Genomic DNA, 23,861 nt, shown 5'->3' with positions numbered 1-23,861 from the left:
AACAACCTGATGTCCTCTCCGGTACCTGTATCACTAGGCGTCCCCCAAGGATCCTCCCTCTCCCCTACACTGTTCAACCTAGTTATGGAACCTCTCACTACTTTGCTACAGACATCCAATGTTCACTTTCACATGTATGCCGACGACACCCAACTCTATCTCAAAATACAATCCCCCAAGGACATCATGCTTCTGAACACCACGATCAGAAACACCCAATCCTGGCTTGCAGAGAATCACCTCAAACTCAATGCCCTGAAGACTGAGTTCCTCCTGATCTCACCTCCCGCAAAAATCTCCACGGCTCAAACATGGCTTAAGCAGTTAACAGCTTTAAATGTACAACCTACCGTCGTAGACTCAGCAAAATCCTTAGGCATAACACTTGACGCCAATCTCAACATGCAGCAGCACATCAGCAAGGCAACCAAAGGAGCGAATTTCCAAATCAATACCTTGAGAAAACTTAAAACCTTCCTTCCAGCCAAAGACTTCCAAACTGCAGTACAATCTATAGTCATCCCGCACATAGAATACGGAAGCACCGCCCTCTGCGGGCTCCCCCTAACAACAACGGCACCCCTTAGAGCGTCCCTTAACGCTGCAGCGAGACTCATCACTGGCTCAAAAAAACACTCGCATATTTCCCCTGACTTTAAATCCCTGAACTGGCTACCTTTTGAAGCCAGAATACATCTGAAAATCGCCTGCATGACTCACAAGGCTGTACACCACAACTCGCCCAGCTACCTCACTCAAAAGCTGGCAATCTCGGGTGGCTCTAGAACTACTAGAAGCACAAACAATCTTCTGCTGAAACCTCGAAGATTCAGGAAGGAAAAAACCTATAAACGCTCCTTTTCAGGAATGGCACCCAGGATCTGGAACTCACTCCCTCCTGAAACCAGGCTCATCTCCTCCAACAAACTGTTTAAGAAAGAAGTAAAAGCGATCCTCATGGCTAAATACACATGATCTATTATCCTGTAGCTCTCATGAATCCGCTCCGTAATACCTGCCTGACCCCTTGGTCTACTTGTACTACTTGTATTATGACTTATTTGATTGTATATGTTCCCTCTTTGTATTTTGATGTATTGTTGACGCACCTGTCTGAATTTGCACACTGTACCTACACCACCTCAACCATCCCTACTTTTGTACTACTGATGCACCTGTGTGACTATACATCCTGCACGAATCTACCTCAACTATGCCCACCTTTATGTTATCTCCAAAAACCCTTGCAGCACGCTTAAATAAGTATACGCTTACTTTTGTACTTTTATATTATTGGCGCAACTGTTTGACTATGCACCTTGCACTGACACTACCTCACCTATGATCTACCTCCTGTTTTTTTGACCTACCTATGTAACTATGCACCTTGTACCTAACTACCTCAACTATTACATTCTATTACTCCATCTCCCCCTTGTAAAGCGCTCTGATATCTGCAAAGATCTTGTTCGCGCTATATAAAACTTCCAAAATAAATAAATAAATAAATGGAGCAAATGCCCAGGAATACTGCTTCCTTTTTAAAAGACCCAACACTTATTAGGCCTTTGTCTAGTGGTCGAACTATTAGACTGGTTCTGCTCCTTTCCATTGCCAAGGGATGCAACTGGCAGTGCCCCAGGCCCCCATCCAAAAGCCTCTCATGCAACTTGTTCTTACCCAGCCCTGCTGTCTTGCCATGTGACTTGCTCTGGTCAGGAGTACTGCCCGGTCTGCAATGTGACTTTCTCTCCCACTGTCCAGAAGGCTTGGCATATGACAGGCTCACCGCATGGCCTACCAGCTTGATGCATACCTGGCTCTAACCCAGCCCTCCTTGTCGGCTCTACAAGCAGAATTGCCTCAGTCCCCCTTATTCGCCTCCTGACTGGCTTTAGCCTCGTCCTGCTTGCTTGTCATGTAACTGGGTCTGCTTCACTCCATTTGACATGCCATGCATGTATCCTAACCTGGCCACCTCTGACCTGGGATGTGACTGGGCCTATCACTGCCACCTTATGCGACTGGCTCTTCCCCAGCCATACCGGCCTGCTACAAAACTGTCTCTTGCCCCTCCATTTTGTCCATCAACTGTTGTTTTGCATTTGTCACCCCGAGTGGGATGGGTATGCTCAGACATGAGTCCCATGCTCTCCACACCACTGGAGTCAAGCTATCCTGGCTGATGATGGCTGATAGCCAGAAACCGGTCCTAGGATGCCTGATTTCGGTCCAGGATAGACATGGCTTGGCAGTTCGGGCGGGACTGTTCCCATGAGGCACAGGGTCAAGGCTGATTTGCATATTGCCATGTCTGAACTGGGGTGGTGTGGAGTGCAAAAAAAGATGGATTTAGGCCCAGATCTCTGTACTGGGGTGAATGTATGACATTGTTCTGCATTCTGTCCATCAATTGTTGTTTTGCATGTGACTGGGCTTATCACTGCCACCTTATGCGACTAGCTCTTCCCCAGCCATAGCGGCCTGCTACAAAACGGTGTCTTGCCCCTCCATTCTTCCTTCCACCAGACTGGATCCACCCCAACCCCACTGACAAATTAGCTGACTGGATCTTTGGAAGCCCTGCCTTCTGCCATCCATCTCGTCCTGCCCCAATCGTACTGCCCTGCTCTGCCTCAGCTACTGTGACCTGGAGTGTGACTACCGGCTCTGCCCATGCCCGCTGACCTGGCCCCACTGACAGTGTATATTACTTGCTCCTCACCAGCCCTCCCAGCCTGCCATCCAACTGACTGCCCCATCCCTACTGTTCTGCTAGGCTGCTGGCTCTGCCTGTCCACAGTGACTTGGCATGCGACTGGCTATGCCAATGCTGGCTGGCCTGACATGCAACTGGCTCCACCCCAGCCTCTCTTGCCTATCGCGTGATTGTTTCTACCTCAGCCAGGCGGTTCAAATTACATGGGGACTCTTTAACATTATATCTGTGGCCATTCATTGCCATAAACCCATCTTTCTGGTAACTTGGCATGCCCTGTGTTGACCTGCCAGGGAACCTTTAATCAAAGACATGCTCCAAATCTTGTCAAAAATTGGAAAATAAATAAAGCGTACTCACAGAAATATTCAGAGTTGACAACAGAACAAAAAAGTTAGTGCGCAATTTCCCAATCTTCCCTTGGAAAAAAATGATGATTATGTTTCTGATGGTTTAGCTGTCGTTTGAACGGTTTTACATGTACACTGTTTCCAAACTAAGAAAGTATATATTAGACAACAATTTGAAAAATGACATAAAGTCAATAGGGTGCGCGCACGAGACAGTGTGTCCTTGTTTATCAATGAATGCAAGAAATAATGCGTCCATGTTAATTCGCATCTGTGAGTAAATCACCAAGATGGGAGCATTGTCCTGGAATCCAGGGAGCAGGCGGAGGTGAGGGCGCTGGCATCCCATCGCCTCAAAAACAACTGCGTAGCCAGCTCCGAGCATGGGGGGATCTGAGGAGACACCTGAAATCCCCCCTTCCCCTCTTTAGCCTAATGTGAATTCTTATTGGCTTGCAGCGCCCTCACCTTGCAGCCTCGCTCTGCTCCTCAGTCTGGCACCCCCCCCCCCCCCCTCCTCTGCTCACATGCATGCAGACACACATACAGACGCTCTCTCCTCCCTCCCTCCCTCTCTCCCTCCCCTCTCCGCGCTTCCCACTCCTGCCACGGCTCCAGCCTCACTGAGCCCTCCTCTGCTGACTGGAGTGTACCGGGCGGAGATGCTGGCGCGTCCGTCCAGCCGCCACTTCTGAATGGGACTCGCGTCTTTTCCCTCCGAGGTGGCAGGAGCCGGGATGGTCGAGTGAGGTAAGGGCTCCGCATTCTGTCCCCGCGTCTGTCGCCCCCCTCGCCCGCCGGAGTTGTGTTTCGCTCGCGTTTATCTGGTGTGGATGGAGAGAGGGCACTTGGGGGCTTTTTTTGTCTTGCTGGTGGTGCTTTGGTCCGGGAGGCAGGAGCCGAGAGGAGCTCGAGGAGTCTGCTTCTCTCCAGGAATCCGAGCGAGGACCGTGCACAGCGCGTTGGAGCTGCATTCTAGGCGCTGTTAGTGGGCGCTGGGTGAAGTCTGCATAAGAGCAGGAGAGGCGGAAGGGGACATAGCCCGGCTTCGAGGCGCATCACAGTGTAAGTCTCAATTCATCCTTTTTTTCGTAGCTTGTCTTCCCAGTTTAACCCCGCATGGCAGTGTCTCTCTGTGTCTCTGGTTTGGAAGCGGTGCCCGTTCTGTGGCTGCAGGGTGCAGTTTGTGTTGTGCTGGACATGGGGACCGTTACTTTAGGCTGCCATTGAGGGTTACCAGCGAGCAGGAAAGACGACATTGAACCTTGGAGCGCCAGTGCGTGGCAAGCTGGCAATGAACCCGAATACAAGCATGGAAGACGCCAGCCAGCCTCTGGCTGCGTGGCAAAGGGGCATCGAACCCCTCAAACGTTGGGGGCCCGGTGCCACTGCACCCGCTGCACGATTCGCAGTTACGCCCCTCGTCCGACAACAAAAGCAGTGAAAAGATGTAATCTGCGAAGCCCCTGCCAACCCCTGCCCGCTTTTGTTCTCTCCCTTCACACGAGCCTGGCAGAGGTGGCTGGCACTTGGGCATCAGTCGCGGTTTCTCCTAAAAAAAGGAAATGGAATCAAAGTATGTTGTTCTGAGGTTTTATTCGCGAAGAAGCCATTTGTTATTCGAAAGAGGGGAGTCCGCTGAAACATGATTAACTTTTAGACCGAGAGGCTTAGGAGGGCCGGACCCCAAGCAGCGGATGGGATATTGCAGCTGGCATCGTTATATGACCGGCTTTACTTTTTGCGGAGGTGCTCGTTTATTATCCGGGGAGTTAAATATTTATTGTCCGAGCAGAGAGTAGAAGTGAGCGGGTCGCACACTGGGCTCCTCGGGGCACCGCCGCTGTCTGTTGTGAGGGGAGCGCGCGCCTTCCATGCTAAGTATCTGCAGATTTGAGGTTCATTTCCTGCTAATCTCCTAACGCAAAAGCTGCAGGCACCAATGCATTTATTTATTTATCGTTGCAATTTCCACGTGAGACTCTGGCTGTTGATCAGTCCTGACAATGCAATGGGAATTTCACGGACCATTGAACGCCTATTAAGAAATGGATTTTTGTAATCATATTTTAATGGAACAGTTGAACTAAAGGGGGATGGGGGAATAAACAGTGCATTGGGCAGATTTACGTCTTGGAAGAAAGTGGCCGCTTGGACAAGAAGGGGGGATATTAAAACGGTGGTGTTCGCGTTTCCAAAGTGCGTGGGGTGGTTTTAGTTCGCCTCAAAGAGTTGTGTTGTTTTCTTCTGCTGGTCAATAAGTCGTGTTTGCTTGTAATTGCTGGGGCTTCGGGGAGGCGAGGCTGGCTGGAGTGTTGTAATTAATAAGGGCCGAGCCCGGAGCAGGGCTTTCCAGTCGAGTTTGCCGCCCCACTAATATCTGTGCGTCTCCAGAGCTGCGGAAAACCAGATGCCTCCTTAGAAACAACACGCAGCGCTCACTTAGCGAAAGGTCTGTTGTTTATTGGAAAGCGCTAGCAGCCCGGGCGAGGGGGCATGTGTGCAATTGTTTTTTTCCTATGTACTGCCCGTGCCGGGTGGGGGGTGACATTGAATAAGGAAAACAGTGGTGTAATACAAAAAGATGCCCCCTCCCCGCAGAATGTGATGAAGAGCCCTGAGCCTCCGATATCTCTCAGATATGCTTTGGTCCCGGGCGAAAGGCCCCCTCCCCCCCCCCCCCCCCCAAGGATTGCAGGGCCCGTAAAGTGTCAGGGCGTCGCAGGGGCCTGCGTTACACTCCTGGAAGGAAGCTTGCTGGTGCAATTTTGGCTGCTTGCCTTTTTACCTAACGTGAAATTGAATGCAGGCGTAAGGCCTATGACGTCATGTACACTGTGCGTTGGCAGAACGTAGGCTCACAGGCACAGGTTTAAGATTGCCCTGTTACCAACTGGCTAAAATTGCTATCGGACAGTGACACTGGAAAGAAGAAGCGATTTCTGCCGAGTTATTCACAGTTTTTCCATCTTCTTGCAAATTCTAGATTTTTTTCGTTAATAATGCACTTTAAATCATTGTATGTGATCAGTGCCCCTGTACAGATAGTTACACACATATATATGTCGTGCTTTCAGTTCGCTGGCCCTGGCGCGTGCATATCCACCCATCTATCATCACCCACCCACCCACCCATCCATCTATGCTGTCAATGGCACCTTACAGAATGGTATCGCTTCTGTAATAATCGGTACGTGGCCACGTGCCCCCTAAAATCCATTTGGGCTGGCTGCCTCAAGCCTATGCACAGTCCTTGGGCCAAGCAATGGGGCCCCAGTCCCGCACCTATTTCAACAGAGGATGCTGAGGCATAAGTTATCTGTCTGGTGCTTTTCTGTCGCCCTGTTCGTCGTCTGTCTAAGCTCAAAGTCCGCCCCTCAATCCCTCCCTCCCTTCCCTCCATATGCTTACCCCTCCTGTCCGTCTTATCTGCCTGTACACGATTCTACCTGTTTGTTCGCTCCTTGTGCACGTCAGACAGAATATACTCTTTATAATGAATGATGTGTATTAGAAAGATGTTCAAGTTAGCTTTCTGACCCAAACCCTAAACTGGCCCTGTACAATAGTCGTCCAATGTGTGTCTGCTTCCTGAATATAAAATGTAAATAAAAGAGTGCAATTTTTTCAATTGCTCACGTCGGTAGTGGAGTTTGCAGGAGACGAAAGTAAGTGTGGTGTTTGCGTCCATGCTTCTGCAAAAAAAAATAAACTATTTCACCAGTAAAGTGTTTTTTTCCCCTTAAGACTTCTTATTGGAAGAAAGAATGCGGAGACGCTGTAGTATTTGTGTCTGATCTATAACGGGGTGTATTGGGCTCGGCTCCCCGGGTGCTTTGTTCGCCTGATGTCTTCAATATGTGGGCCTCGGTGACGAGTTCATCTGGAAACAGCCGGCCTGCATTCCTGCAAGGCGTGTTATAGACTCGCGGCGGAGTCAGCTATGCTGGCAGTCGCGGTTACAGCTCGGCCTGTTTTTTTCGTTTCTTTTTTTGAGGTTCTGCAATCCCAAACGCAGTGCACATCTGGAAGTGATTTACCGTCCAAGCTCTGTTTTTCTTTCATTTGCCCGTTTAACCTTTCGCTTTATTTGGATAACTCCGCTGGGGATGGAGTTACACGTGATAATTACTGAGTAAGCATTCAGCAATGTGTTGTGGGTTACATTTTTTTAGAGTGTACTGAGGGCCCGACATGAACCTGGATGTGTGTGGCACCGAAATATTTTTTACAAGATGGTCTTAGATTCGTGTGTCTTCCGCCGATAGTAAAGTGACATGACAATCTAAGAAATCTACAGGATTTGGGATTTTTTTTTTACAAAACGGCTGTTTTCATAATAAAAAAGGCATCATGGTACCTAGGCAAATAGGCTTTAGGTTAAACAGTATCGAATTCTTATATGTCGCCTAAATGGACTTAATATGACATAGTTGAGTTTTTTTTTACTATTTACTTTGGATTTTATTTCTTGGTACAGATTTTATTCATGCACAGAATAATTCAGGCAACATTCTCACGAATATTTCCCATGAAACTTTCAAACACAGAAAAAAACAGTGTACATGTAGGCGCCACAGTGGGTCCAGTACATACTTAAATGCAGGGTATTACCCTCATAATCGAATGCCACGAATGGACATTGTTTATTTTGAGAGAAAAAAACGGTACAAACTGAGCTCAGCAGTTTTCACTCGCCAAGAATCTATGCGAGAGAACAATTTAAGCAATCCATTGCAGCGGCAGCATGCAATTTTAGAAAAATATGGAATGAGGTCAGTAGGGGGCGCGCGCGCTCCTTCATAGAGGCGTACCGGGGTTCCATCCGCCGCGCAGGACACTTGGAAGAGACGCGCTGCTCCCACCAGCGCTGCTGGACGTCTCTCGGGAGACAGAATTCAATCTAGCTGCGGTTCAGCGTAATGCTCAGGCAGTTTGTCAGGATTAACATCTTTCTAGTCAGTGGTTCGCGTTACCTTCAGCATCGTGTTACCACCTTGAGCTCTCTCCAAAGTTTGGAAATCGTGTAACTTTAGACGGACGGGGAAGTAGTCCAGCTGGAGGAGAGGTGTAAAATAAACAGTATCGGGTCTCGCGGCGGCCGCCATAATTAAAGACAGCGCTGTGTCCTCGCGAGTATCAAAGGGAGCGTCCGTTTGGAGAGGGGGAGGCGGGGCTTAGGAGAGAGAGAAAGGAACAACACGAGCACCCCCTTAATAAATCATGGTAAGCAAGGGATCCGGTGCCAAGTGGAAATCACTTCGAAAACCAAATGGAGAAAAATCTAGATTTTTTCCTCCTCCACTTTCACTTGAAAAACAAACCGTGATATAACGCAACATGCAATATTTCGAAATGTAGAGATGTTATAAATTGAAATGTCGGCTCAGCAAAATCATTTCCGATGGACTTTTTCTATGCCTGCAATCTTTTTGAATATTTGCATTTATATTTTGTGTCACTGTGACCGCAGGGGGTGTTTTGGTGGTTGAAAGCTGTCTGTAGCTGTTAATTGGAACAGGCATTGATTGGCCAGTAGCCATATGCATATATGTGTGCATGTACATATGGGGCAAAATAAATGGTAGCCATGTAATATGGATCTTGTAAAAGAAGAAGCTGGTGAGGTGAAAACCCGAAAATATCTCCTAAACACAGAGCTTACCATAAAAGGCAATTTTAGATTTTAACTAGCGTACATGCTGCTGTACAAACCTGGCCAATGACATAAACCTTGATGGCGTTGAGCTCCAACTTTCATGAAAGTTAATTTTGTCAGTCAAATGTACACTTTTATGGTTGTAACAAACCAAATAAAGTTTTTTACTGACATGAAAGTTAAGTTACTTGGATTCACCTTGTACACCAACTTCACCCTGAATCAACATGATTCTGAAAAAAAACCCGAAAACTTCAAAGACGGCCAGCCATCATATCTTTCTTCTGAAGAAAGCCAAATTGTTTGTTCCATCTTCCAGGATGGGGCATCAGTACTTCTGTTCAAACCCTCACAGTCTCATCTGGATGGTGGTAATGCTCTACTGCATGGGCTGCCGGACTCCACAATGGCACCCCTTAGGAGCATCCTACACATTGCACCAGGTGTCATGCAGGGCCTGAAGAAATATGATCACATAACCCCCATCCTGATGGAACGCCATTGGCTCCCACTATTGGCCTGCACCACCTTCAACACCTCAGCCTCATTTACAAAGCGATCATGATCTATCAGGACCGCCCCAATGCTGTGTGGGCAAACAGTTGAAGGACTCACCTCTTTAAAGAACAGTACCTACATCACAATGCATTAACCACCCACAACCCAGCTTCCTCTCCCCTTACTCCTTGACTTTGTGTTTCTCTTTATCCAAGTACAGCCCTCCGCTGCCCTTTGGCTAGGTTTGTGGTCTAGAAATATCACAAACATATACATATTTTATATTACGTTTTTTTTGCACTTAACACAAACAATTGGCCTTTTTCAGAGGAATTATTGAATAGTAAGTGAAATACAGGGTCTATTGTTAGGTTGTCTGTTGTAAAAAGAAGGGAAACCTGATTGATTACATAGCTGAAAGAGTTGGGTATAAGAAAAATAAGTATTTTGTTTGAATGGAAGACACATTCTGTCAGCTCAGGTCAGAGACTTTCTTTAAGCCTCCGCATGCAAGTCAAGAATGGGTCTCACTGCAAGTAGAATCTTCAGTTTTTTTCTGAGCCTTTAGTAAGAGTGCTATTTAGACAAATGGTAAAGCTCCTAACTCAGGTTTTGTGTATGCCTTTATCTGAATGCACTGCCATGCTAGAATCTGATTCGCCAGAGCAAGTTAAACAGACGGGGACTAGGCCCCACATTGGATGAAAAAAATAATTCGCAGAAATGATGTCACTTCAAGAGATAATATCTCCCCTTGTAAAACACACATTTTACAGATTTTGAAACTACTTTTTTGTGTGCAATATCTATCTATCTACCTACCTACCTTCCTACCTACCTTCCTACCTACCTTCCTACCTATCTATCTATCTATCTATCTATCTATCTATCTATCTATCTATCTATCTATCTATCTATCTATCTATCTATCTATCTATCTATCTATCTATCTATCTATCTGTCTGTCTGTCTGTCTGTCTGTCTGTCTGTGTGCCTGTCTGTGTCTGTCTGCATATTAGAATGTGCATACCTGTATAAACAGACCACACACACACACACACATTTATATTATCTATACACGTATACTTGTAGTTATTCCTACATGCCAACCCACACGCACATGGCAGAGGGTTATTTACAGCTTCTTACCTTTGGACCGGAAGTCCTTCAAGTTGTCTTCGCAGGTCTGCTCTGTTGCTCTCAGCTCCTTTCCTGAAAACACACTGCACTGCATCAGTAGAAGAGTTCATCAGAGTTGTTAATTGTATTGGAATGAATGCCGAGTCGAAGTAGGACAAAAATCAATGCAAATGGATTAGAGAAGCCAGTGTCAAGTAAATGAACAGTCTGGCCTGTCACAGATACAGTATGCGAGCTCGCGAGCTCCACGCAGGCCTCGTTTTGCCATATATTGGTATTCAAGGCGTCCTCAGAAACAGAGGCAGGCATGGTGGCAGAACAAAGCAGTAATCTGCAGATCAAGAGAAGGATGCTCGCATCCGCTGCAGGAAATCAAAGAAAATAAAGAAGAAAGCCAGAATGCTTCGGAGTATTATTGCAGACAATGCACAAGGAATAATTAGAATTAATTGGGAAGAGAACAGGCGAAAAAACAGAAAGTTGGAGAAATTGTCACTTCTCGGAGGGTGCCATCACTAATCCTCTCCACGGCAACAGTGGAAAATAAAAGGTGTTGTGACTTGCGCCTATTACCTTGTCATGTGTGTGGCGTGCATCCGTCATGCTCGATGGGTCGTACACTTCATGATTGAAAGGCACGGGGAGCTCCGGCGTGCACAGAGAATGTGTCAGGCTCAAGGGAACATTTTTCAGACAATTGGTGCAAAGTAGGGGATGCCACTCACCCGGTGCGGTGGGAGCATTGACAGCCTCCTGAACGGATGCATTTAGAATGGCAGTGAGTTTCAGGAGGGTTGCTGCATTGCAAAAATGCAAATCTAATATCCTTAGGGGAATTTATTTGAAAGATTGGTACTCAACCTACACAGACATACAACACACGCTCCTGGAACATGTGCAGTGCAGAATAGGCCCAGGTGATTTTTTCAACATTTCCACACCAGGCTTTTCTTGAGATTCTACAGGAACAACATTTCATTTATTTTTACCCATGAAAGACTGCAATGCATTGCAGCTGAAAGACATTTTCTCATCAAAACAGTTTCCCCTTGGTATCTTGTGTCACCTTTGAATGCAAGAGTTTCCATGTGGTCAGTTTCCAAGCCAGATACTGCCAATTACATTTGTTAAAATTTCTCTGAATTTCATGAAATTTTGCATAAAAAATGGGTAAACTTTTCCCTAGTGCAAGAAGGCCACATATAGGCACCTTCTACTGAGATCACCAAACTCTTATCTACTGATGTTATTGACACACTTTGGTTATTAACCTATTTACTGCGGCGGACATTCCGCCGCAGTGCGGGCATTCTACAAAGTGGGCGGGGCTGCGTCGGCCAACGGTCGTTCGCAGCACACGCGAGGTAGTGCTGGCAAAATGGCCGACGCAAGCACGGAACGGGTTAAAGGTTGCTGTATGGTACACAATGCATGACCATGGATGAACTGTTGTTTTGACTGCTCATTTGAATAGAGTGATTCCAAGCAGAAACATAACATCATTCAACCTGAGGCTCCCTGTCCCCAAATACTGGCTGTAGAGCAGAGCTACACCGTTATTAAAACTGAAAGTATTCAAGGGGCACACTTAGAAACAGTAATCCTATTGGACCCGCTGAGCCTGTTTTGACAGCTGTCGCATTATATTATGTTATACCACTTTGACAGGTAGCTCTGGGCACCATATGTAATAAAAAGACATGTTTTTCAAATTTTAGCATCAATTCTTAATTTCATCATTTTAGACACTTAAGCGCATGAGTTGTTTATGAAGGGTTTTAGCTTTGGTTATCAGTTTCAGGATATTATGAACACAGTTAATTGTCTCCAGCTGGATCTCAGTATAGTGGGACACTCTGTTGTTATACTGTTAAGTTCATTGTTAACAATGGGTGAGATAAAAGTGCCTTTACATGGCCTGGGGCTTTCTTGAGGAGCTCAAGAGTAAGAACATTTATTAAGAAAGGCAAAGTTGGAGAAAAGTAAGCTCCTCCCTCCTCCGCATCAGCTTGTATTACCGCTCAGCACTAGCTCTGTGCAAGAGGCACTTGGCCTCTGTGGGATTCTTAAAGTGTGTTCTTCAGGTCATTTGGACCAGCAGAGGCGGCCATTTTATTTTGTGATTGAAGCCATTAGGATTACCTCTGAAAGATGTCTAATTCTGTGTATATGGGGCCTTTGAGCCTTTTGTGGCAGACTTATGATTTTGTGCTTCATGATCTCCTGATTGTCCCTGGGCTTCTTAGAGCTCCATTTTGTATGGCTTCTATTCAGCCTTCGTAATTCTCTGCTTTGTTGCCTTGATGCTAGGGGATCCTTACACAGTTCTCCCTCATAGCCTTTGGATGATATGTGACAGTTTTACAACTCTGTGCTTGAGAGTCTGTATACCTTCTACTGGATCTGTATATATATCTCATCTTCGTGTCTTTTGTAGATCTGTAGATGTTTTATAATTCAGTTACTTGCACTTTAGACCTCCCATGGGATCCTTATCTATCTCTTATTCCTGGCCATTTTATGGGATGGGGCTACCTTATAATTATGTGCTTCATAGACCATAGACATTTCTGGGGCCATTCCTGTGCTTTTGATACTTTAGCCCCGTGGTTGCTTCCTTACAATGATATGATTTGGAACATTCAGACGATCAGTACCAGAATATCATTTTGAATTCAGTAACTTACAAAGTTGCTTTAATAGCTCTGCTTTTAGGTACTGTAAAAGGCAGTCATCATGGTAATTCAGTAGGGGTTGAGTAACATTAGCTTGCAAAAATGCAACTGAGCAAATCATATTATATCCATGCATTGCTGAGAGTCCTGAGCAACCACTTGTGGTACAAACTTTGAGAGGTGTTGATCAGGGAGGAGGCGACTGAAATAGATGTCTTTGGGTATTACACAGATTGCTAATTCCCCAAACTGCACATTTAATAATCTCTTTGATAGAAATTGTGAGCCATTCTCTCATACCATGATGAGGTGCATGACTGCTGTCTTTTAGACCTGGAAGAAATTAAAGATAAAAAAGTCGATTACTTCCTCAGTGTGTGAACGATGTACATATAACATGCATTTTAGAGCGATGTATATATAATATGTATCTTAGAGGCAATAGATTTGTTCTGTAAGATGGACTCCACTGAGGCATCAGTTTCATAGACACGGAGTGCAATGGGCATGGTGCCATGATTAGGAATATTCAGATACCTAGCCTGGAGGCTTGAGATGAAAGGATATGAGTCTGAGATCAGAGCAGTCTTAATGTGGGCAAACATAGATGGGTAAAGCCAGACTCAATGGTGACATTAAATATTGTTTTAATAATGTTATCAGTATTTAAAGTACAGGACTATTAGTTTGTATTTCTGATACATTTGTTCTATTATGGAAAGATTATATGGACTTGCCGCGTCTAACAAAACAATGTTTCATATCACAACAGCGGTAATAATAGCAATATTAATTAATTACAACACCACTACTACTAACGACAGTAATTATATTTACTATTATTATTTTTAGTATTATGCACATTTCAGTATTGGATATTTTTGAAACTTAAGGGCAGGTATTCAACTTGGAAAATTGAAAAACAATGTTTTAGAGCTTTTAAAAAACCTCAAACTTTAGCACATTTATAAGTCTAAAAAACAAATGATTTTCATCAAAATGCCATCAGAATAAGCACTTCTCTTCGAAACAAAAATGCTTGGCATTGTGCAATAGAAGGGGCTCAAGTTCAAGTATTGTTGATGCCCAAGATAAAATTACATTTTGCCATTTTTGACAACCCCGTGCCTTAGCAACAGGGCCCCTTGAGGATTCTAGATGCAATCTATTGTCCCCTTTATGTGGAACCTGCTGCCTACTTTTGCCTTAAATTAGGGTCGAATCTGAACAGGATGGAAGCTGGTAAAGGGTCACCAATGGATATGTTGACTTAAGAAAATCTAGGCCTACTCTGAAATCTCTGGTTTTGAGGTCTTTTCAGTCCAATCCTGGAAAATGTAAAGCCTGGAACATCATTATGATGAAAATCAGAAGGCACATAATAAGAAAGTATGAAATAAGACAGAGGATTAGCCACTCCTACGGCTTAGGAACCGAACCCCAGCCTCACTCTCATCTCTGGAGATACAGGGACTAGCATAAGGATGCTGTGCTAACTCTTTATTCAACACCCTTCATTACTGCTTGATTCAACTTGTCCTTTAGAAGATCATGCCCAGCTTACTAACAAGCAGGAAATAAGGCTCATTCAATTTGTCCAGCATCTGTATTCTGAAAAGAAATAGTCTAAATGTATTTCCAAACGAATGTTCCAGTTCTGTACTGTCTGCTTACATTGTAATTACACGAACTCATCTTTCACCAGGGTTTGTAATTCTCAGACCATGGTGGGATTAAAACACTAAGCAAAAATGTATGCCCAGATGTTCCCTTGAGCACTGCCTCCTCGTGGCAGAACTTTGCAATGGCTTTGAATTCCCTTCAAATGCAGTGAACATCTGGAGAAATCCTCACAACTTGCCATATCAGTTCAGCCCCATATCAAGCCATTGAAGCCTTCTTCTGGAAATGCCACTTTCCAAATGTTAGTATTCTGTATATGACTGCAGGCTATGAAACAATGATAGTCGAAAAGCTTTGCACTTTGTGGTTGCAATATGTATGGTCGCCGATCCTAAACTGTGATCAGAAGGATTCACTGCCAGAAAGGGTGGGGAAGACCAGATACATCTGACCATAATCTTAAATGTGAGTTTGTGTCCCTTTGTAAGACATTTAACAGACTGGTACAACAAATGGGCAGAATCAGTTCAGATTCTTCGTGTACAATTGACTCACAGCACCAGGTGCAGGTATGTTTTATCAGCATCCATGTTCTATGTGTGCGAGCTGCAGTGGATGGGCACAGACCCTCATTTTATGGACTGGACTTATTTTTCATCAACACATATTAACCCACAGCAACAAAGAGAACAAGTTCTAAAGAGAAAGATGGCAAAATAGCAACACAGGGATGAAAGAACCAAGATGAGGCAGAGTACACTACCAGAATATCAAGTCCTCCCAAATACGGTGATAACAATATTACTGCAAGAATATGAGCAGCAAAAGTATTGTGACAGTAATGATAAATATGTAAGCATAGGTGCACTATACATAACTTTTTCAGCAACTATGCCATTTGGCACAGTCAGCAGCAGGCTTCGATGGAAACACTCTGGGCCCCTCTACTCATTTCTTTGCAAATTAAGCACTGGCAGTATCCATTCTACAGGCATGCTTTCTGAGTTGTTTGCCCATTCACATACAAATGCACCCTTCCTCGAGTACACCTTGCTGGAGGATGTTGTGAATTGATGAGATTATAAGAGTGCAGGGAAGATGAAGTAAGAAAGATCTGTAGGCTGGTAGGGTGGCTTCAATAGCTTGGAGGTGGAAGGGAACGGGTGAGAGATAAAGGGCCTTCAGGCTTTGGAATCTGAAGGGTCATGTGTTGCTCACTAAGTAACACCAGACTACTTACTTACCATGACTTGGGTCAATATGTTTGCATATTTGTGCAGTAGATCGAAGATTTTTCTAACTTTCTACGAATTTTAAATACACCAGCATCTACCTGTTGTAAGTTATGTGTAGGTTTTTATTAAACATTAAGGGGCATACTTGCAAGAGAATGGCGGAGCGTGGTGTTAAGCTCTGCGATTCTGAAAATGCAGGGAGGTGCCGTATTAACAACAATATGGCAGTCGTGGCTCGCAGGGGGTGGGGGGGGAGGTCGCAACTCGCAGGGGGGGGGAGACAGGGAATTAAATATAAAACTAACTGAACACTTATCTGACCGCCGGTCCACGCCGCCTCTGCTCCCCTTGGCTCCTTCATAATGGCACTTGAGTGGACTGACAGCCCCTCTCAGCCAATCCTGGTGCTGCCAGCAGTGCCAGGATTGGCTTAGGGCACAGCTACTCTTCGCCTGCCGCACGCCCATTAGGAGACCGAGGGGCTCCCAATGGGCATGAGCAAACTAGTTCAAACACAAGTGCGCATGACTGGGCAGGGGCTAAAAATTTGCCCTCCATCCCCACTCATGCGCACTTGTGTTGTGCTGCTGCCTGCCCCTGGTGACGGTCTGACAATCATGTCAGTCAACATGATGCCGGACCGTCCACCTCCTTCAGTCTCTATAGGGGGTATGCGGTCCGATGTCATGCTGACTGACATGACTGTTAGTTCTCCCTCGGCATCTTTGAACTTAAGTAAACTGAGTCAGTTTACTTAAGTTCAGAAACGCAGAGGGATCTGCGGGCAGGGGGGCAACGCTTCCACACCCCAATGGACGCACCACACCTGCAATATGGCGCACCCCTGTCTTTTCCCCAATGCTGGTGCTAAATTCAGCTGCTTAGCGCCAGCACAGAAACCCTTGCACCATAGAGCAAGAATGACTGAGTTGCAGGTAATGATTGTTTATGTGCGGGGAAGATGTTCCTTCCTACACATAAACAATCAATAATGGTAAATTGTAACTTCTATGTGTGCTGCCGAATGCAGCACATATAGAAGTTGCAACTTGTCATTTTTTAATGATCATTCATGTGCAGGAAGGGACACCTTCCTGCAAATGAACAATCACTAATGGTGATTTGCTGTTTCTAGGTGTGCTGCAGAATGCAGGACACACGGAAAAGGCAAAAATGAAAAATTAATAATTTCTCCACGTTTCGCCAAGCTATGCCCATATTTATGCCACCCTTGTAAATTAGGGGGAGAGGTAAAAAACAATGAGTGTTGCGGCAGAACGCCTAACGCCACCTTGATAATAAGACGATGGGCTTATCGCCACAGGAACGTCATAAAAAGTGACATTCTTGTGGTGATAAACTCTTGTAAATATGCCCCTAAGTGAGGAAACCAGGTCCGGGGTATATAAGTAAAGTAGGATTTTATACAATACTTTTTTTTGTTTTATTTAAATTTTGATTTTACAGTGTGAATTTGACCTAAGTGGGCTTCGGAACACTGGGCAAAAGAATAGACAGTAATAAAGAATAAAGCCTTTTTTTTACAGTAAACAATGAAATACAATACAAAATGGCAAAAATACATGTAAACAGACTATCTGGATACAAAGATCTTTATCGACAAAGGAAGAGAGATTGCTTATAAATGGATGTAAAATAAAAATACAAACTGGGAAAATATATGCATATAATGAATTAACATAGCAGTGATTTGTGTTAGAGGATGAGGATTACATATTATGACACCGTTTATTCATGTTGTAGAAAGAGGCTGTGTTGCATGATGCAGTTGGCATTGTTCAGAGAATAATATATAGAGTAGGAGGTACTAAGATTGCCACATAGAACCTGTTTGAAGCTAGTCAAGATACATTTGGGTGCAGGCAATGGACTGGAAGGGTGACTAAGGTATAAAAAGGAGGTAATTAATGTACCTAAGAAAGATACAACAGAATGTATAAGAAATACATAAGGTCCAAGTAGGATAGAGTAAAAGGGATAATGCATTCCAATCGAAGTTTTGGACAGTTTGTTTAATTTCTCAGGTATGAGAGTGGCTAGATAAGGTGCGCTAAGTTTTCTATCCAGGTATTAATTTGGATTGCTGTGTCTTTTGTTTTGAAAATAGTGAACAAATGGCAGTGGCGTCTGGCATGGATCAGGGGTGGTGAGGCAGGGGGCGGGAGGTGGCAAGAGGGTTTAAAAAAAGAAAAATTAACTTAACTTATTGCCCCATTCTCCTCTTTCTCTCCTTAGCGTCATGCCGGAACAGGATGCACCCCGGCTTCCCTAAGCCAGTCACAGCAATGCAGCGTTGTGATTGGTCTGAGCATTGTGCTAAACAGTGATTCGAAGCCTGGGCATGTTCTCCACCCAGGCTGTAATGCAGCCTGGGTGAAGAACATGCAAAGTGCGCATGGCGGTTTGGCCGGCCCGAGATGACCAGCCAAACATTCATGTGCACTTACATAGTGCCCGCCGCTCCTCCCCCTTCCTTGAGAGAAGAGCAGCCCTGCCCCACCCTGCAAAGCTGCTGCTGCATGCAAAAATAAAATGATAATAGCATTAAGTTATTATCATTAAATTTTTCCTTTATTCACACTGCTGAAAGCAGTGGGGCGAGGCTCCTCCGCCTTGGTGGCGAGCCGCCACTGACAAATGGGCATTTCTGATGTGTGGAGGAGGATGCTCCAGACTTTTGGTGCAGCGCCAGGCTATGGTCTAGCAAGAGTTCATACTTTGAAGACAGGATTTAAAGCAGATAGATTGTTCTTTGATCTGAGGTTTCGGGAACCTCCTGTCCTCCTTCCTATTTGTGCCAAGAATGTTTTTAGCTTTAGGGTTTTGTCCGTGGTGCATGTAGTTCAGCCCGAGAAACACATGTTGATTGGCATTCGTTTGAAGGAGTAAACGTTAGGAATGATATGGTCAATATTTTTAATTCTCTTTAGAAGCTACGCTGTTGTGGGCGGGGCAGCTTGTAGATGAGCAGGATGGAAATTAGGAAAATGAGTCAGGATATCAATTTCATGTTGTTATAGGAGAGCGATAGGTTCTTTCGAAGTTTAATTTTAGGCTTACCTTATAATATGCAATCACCATCAAATGTTAAAATTTTTTGCATTCATTATATTTCTGCAAAAATAAATAAATATATATATATATATATATATATGTGATCAAGGCTTTTGGTAGCCGAAACGCGTCATGGCAGACTGGTGTTGGGCAAAATAAACGATTAAACACCTAAGAACGGGTCTCGTCTCTTCCTCATTGTTTGGCTGGGCATGCTGAATTAAAGGACGACAACATACCGTATATATATATATATATATATATATATATATATATATATATATATATATATATATATATATATATATATATATATATATATATATATATATATATATATATATATATATATATATATATATACGCCACGAACTTCGCCAAATCCCCCAAGTCAGACTCCAAAGGAAATAACGAAACCGGACCCAAGTGGATGTTTTGCAAGTTGGTTTATTTCATCCTTAGTGCACGGAACACGCCGCCATGACGCGTTTCGGGACCTCAGCCCCTTGATCACATATATATATTGAGCTAAGTGCAGAAAGTGAAATTATACATTTACTATGCCTAACTCCACCACAGCTATGCGCCTTATAGCTATATATATCGTCATAGTACCTATATGCATGCAGAGATAGTTATAGAAAATCTCTATTATTTTCCCTCCATATTCTGATCACAAAATTTCGTGCCATCGAGATTCCTATCTCCATATTCCTGGCACACACTGGGCTGTAGATATAATTGTTTTACTCTTGCCTTATTAGCACTTCGGTATAAAGTCAAGGCTTGCCGAGGAGATAGCAGGTGTTACAATGGATGTACAGATCACCCAGAGATACTGTTTTGTACTGTAGCCTCTCTAGTTATGTGGATTAATGAGACAGTAAGAATGGAGCAGGCATTTTTTCCAGGTTTAAATTAGAAGAAAGAACCATAGTAATTGTCAAGTCTATAGAAAAACATGTTAAATGAACATGAAAAGGCGAATTTAAAAGTCAGAGTGGGCTGTAGGAATGTGTACAATATTAGTAAGTAAGTCAGTGGAACGGTCTGGTCACATCTAAAAATATGAAATTGATTTATTTGAAGAAGAGAGTTACAGAAAAAATTGTGGTACAATTTCTCAATCCCTGCTACCCACGAGCAAACACTATTCGCACATTCATTTAAATAGGTGACTTGATGTTTACAGATAATGAGTGGGGTAATGTGTGCAGAAGGGCACACGTTAAATTTCACATGAAATAAGAGTTGTAAACACATCCATTCATGCATCTACACGAGATGTGTGAGCCTCCTCTGTTGTGAATCCGACTACATCTGTGAGAGAAAAGCAGCTTAGCTCTACTTTCAGAAGGGCAACATAATTAGGCAATCTCAATGGCACCTGCGCGTGGACACCTAAGGGTGATTGGTCGCTCAAGCTACTCTCCAGTGTCTGACACTATTTCCCCTCTGTGCATAAACAGAGGGATCCCTGCACAAGTGATAATGTGCCTGACATCTGTTCATGTGGAGTCATTAGAGTGCCACAGTGTGAATCCGCATCTTCTGCATGAACTGTGACAGTGTCATTACTGTAGGAAAAAGTGCACGCCAAAACAAACAATGACACATAACCTACATGCAAATGCAACCTTTTCCCACGGGAATGAAAAAAATATATATTTTGTTAACAAGAAGAAAATTTCCTATGCTGTGTAATAATTGTATAAAATCACTATATTCATTTCATTTGTTTATTTCAGATATAAAATCCATAAAGCGCAATACAGAAAAATGCAAGGTATGAGAATAAATTTAGGATGAAACATTAAAAGATTAAAAGTAGTGAATAGCATTCGGTACATACAAAGGGGCATATTGTACAAGCCCATAGCGCCATCAGAGCATCATTTTTGTGATGCACCGGTGACAGTGTGCCCTGCACCATATTTAGAAAGTGGCAGTAAGCCACTTTTTGTGGCTTAATTCTGCTTTGCAAAATATGCTACGCTTTCATGCAGGTGTGTGAAAGGGGCCTGCAATGGGTGTTGCTGTGAGCGTTACACTGCAACATTGCACGTCATTGCTTTTTTGTCGCGGCCCCAGATTTTCAAGGAGGTTTAAATCTGTGACAGGGCCAAAAAATAACTCCATGCAAGGGCACATGTTAGAATGGCGCACAAGGAGAACTGTTTTTATTTCCCCTCGTTTTTGCATTTTCTATGTGTGCTGCAGAAAGAGCAAAAATTCATAAGTGATTCTTTATGTGCGGGAAGATGTCCCTTCATGCACATAAACAGTAAGTGGTGACGCAGCTGCATGCTCCGCCATTTTATTGTACATATTTCCCAAAGTGTCAATGCCACAAGAATACATTCACACATAAAAAGTAGAATACAAAGCAGCACCTTTGGTTGAGTAAAAGTGAAAAAAGAATAGGAACTTAGATTTGAAGTAGTTAAAAATGCACCGTTAATAGACACACAAGAATCAATACTTCGTTATTGAGCACCACGAATACAGAAAAGCCAGGCAGTGAGCAAAAACCTGGTCATTGCAATCACAGTCATCTCGCTGTTATTGGAATGCAGAATGCAAAGTCAAGGGCATACTGCTGGAAGCCCAAAAGTTTGCACCAAGGTTTTAACTATTGCTTTTGGGGGTGGGCACAAGTCCTAAAAATAAATAGAAGTGAAGAATGCTGTCACCGGAATTGACGTCACACCAGGAAGTGATGTCACGAAAGGTGGCTTCCACCATCCTGCTCATTGCCTCCCCTTGCTCACCCCTTTGAGGCAATTGCATCTGAGAAGCTAGCGTGTGTGCAGCATGCTGTGAGCTCCGATCTCGTCCCAGAGAGGCCAAAGAGGGAAGTCCAGCTGTTTGGCGGGGGGGACGGCGTCCACCCGGCAAAATAAGGGGGGGGTGATGCCTTCCACCCGCGTGGTTCCCCGGCTCAAGCCCTGCTTGTGGGGTTTGGCAGAAGCAGGGCAAAAAAAGAAAAGATGTGCAAGGCTCTTCCACTATGTTGCAGGAGATGCACATACTTGAGCTGCAATACTTATTTCCCCTCTTCACACAGGAACTGTTCACTGGGAGAATTCCATACCTCATTTTTAAGTAGATTTGTAATGTTGTAGAGCCGGGGAGAGTGTCAAGAAGTGATTCATAAGCAGGTTTAATCATTAGGTCCAAGAACAAGTCAGTCATACTCTGTGCTTTGACGCTTTTCAGTTCCCTCAACCAAAAATGCTCCTTCAAACAATTTGTAATCGAGGAGCAAGAAACAGACTTAGCTGTGCCCGGCGAATCCCAAAGAGAGGGCATACCTAGTTCGTAGAGCATGGACGTGACATAAACAAGCCAGGTGATCGTCTCATACCCCGGGAATTAAAAGTGCCTTGATTAAAGCTCTGTAGGAATCCAGTTCCTCTGTGGACCACAGACTCTGCTAGTACATGATGGGTCTAGCCATTATAAAGTGATTAATGGAGTAAAAACCCATGTCTATGAGCTGGGGGAGACGAGGCTCACTCTGCTGAAGGGTGAGGACACTCTCCACAAACTTGTTTTCTATATTTCAGAGTTCGTCAGACCCAGCGGGTCCCCAGAGTTCTGCAGAATACATGTCTGAGCTTTTCTCTTTGAGATTGTACATTTCCACCACTGGGGCAAGGGAGCATTCATGGGCCCTCTTACACAGCTTAGACACAACCCAGCTTCTTGTTGGTGTTTCAGTGCACTTTTCCTTATGTGTGTAGAACAGCTCATTTTTTGAGTTAAACATATCCCCAACTGCACAAATTCCTTCACTTGGACAAGTGAAGCACCCTGCACCCTGATCCTGGCACTGGCTGATTTATAAGGATTGAGCACCTTAAATTTTGTTTTATTGATAATGAGGTCAAGGCCTCATGTGCTGCAAACATTTAGAAAACAGTCTACAATTGCCTGCAGAACATGTGGTGTTTTAGATATTAGTAGCATGCCAACTGCAAAAAGCAGCATGGCGATTTTGCCTGGGAAGTCGAGTTCCCAAACAAAGTCCTTAATGAAGAGCACGAACAGTGTAGGGGCTAGCACACAGCCCTGATGAACAGCAGATCCAGTATTAAAAGGGTTAGTGAGCTCGCCATTATTGCCATATCTAACCCTGGCCGTGTCTGTTATGACCGAGTAGCCTGATTAGGAAAGACTAAAGGTTGTCAGGGACACCCATCTCTTTCAGGACTTCCCACGGCTTACCTCCAGCAATGGAAAAGAAAGCTGATCTTAGATCAAAAAAGACCACATATAAGCCTCCTTTGTCAAGCGTAACAGTCTTCCAGTAGAGGCAGCAAAAGCAGAGAATTTATCCACCATGCCTACCCTGTTTCTATGACTTGTCTGAAACTCAGAGAGAATTGAGTTGTCAATGAGCCAGTCTGATAGTTTCCCCAGAATGAGAAGGAAAAAGGTTTTTGGGCTGAGCCAATGAGGCTGATGGGCCTGTAGTTTCCTGGGTCTCTTTACTGCCTTTTTTGTAAATAGGCAAAATCTCGGCACTTTGCCAAGACCCTGGGATAGCGCTATATTCCAACAAGGACCGGAAGAGCCACTGGAAATATGAGGCCCAAATCAGAGATTTGACCGTAAATTAATCCTCAGGGATAGAATTGAGGCCCAGGGCTTTATGTGCATGAAGATCCATAATTGCCTCCACAACATGCTTATGTTCAAAGGTCAGAGGGGTGCTTTCGCTGCAAGGACAGGGAGTAAGAAGTTCCATTTCTCTATTCCCGCAGATAGACTTGGCTGTTTACTAGTTTTAGAAATGGTCCACCCAGTACTGGGGTTGAAGGTTGTAATCAACCATGGTGACAGAGTTACGGTTACCATGAGCCACTATTTGCCATATTGACT

General features: G+C 44.3%; 1 protein-coding gene across 2 annotated transcripts in view; it reads left to right on the top strand.

The window, feature by feature from the left end:
• Nucleotides 1-3,685: 3,685 nt before the first annotated feature.
• CDH11 (cadherin 11) overlaps nucleotides 3,686-23,861 on the top strand; it is a 274,044-nt gene continuing 253,868 nt past the window's right edge. Inside the window, exon 1 of one of the 2 annotated variants that reach the window (XM_086947717.1) lies at nucleotides 3,686-3,819. The gene's annotated coding sequence lies outside the window, so the exon portion shown is untranslated. The remainder of the gene's footprint in view (nucleotides 3,820-23,861) is intronic. The other variant, XM_086947718.1, reaches the window with a different exon arrangement.

The sequence above is a fragment of the Lissotriton vulgaris genome, chromosome 12, assembly GCF_964263255.1.
Source record: "Lissotriton vulgaris chromosome 12, aLisVul1.2, whole genome shotgun sequence".
Classification (NCBI taxonomy): domain Eukaryota; kingdom Metazoa; phylum Chordata; class Amphibia; order Caudata; family Salamandridae; genus Lissotriton; species Lissotriton vulgaris.
Note: the sequence above shows the minus strand (reverse complement) of the source record. Positions and strands in the feature narration are given on the sequence as shown.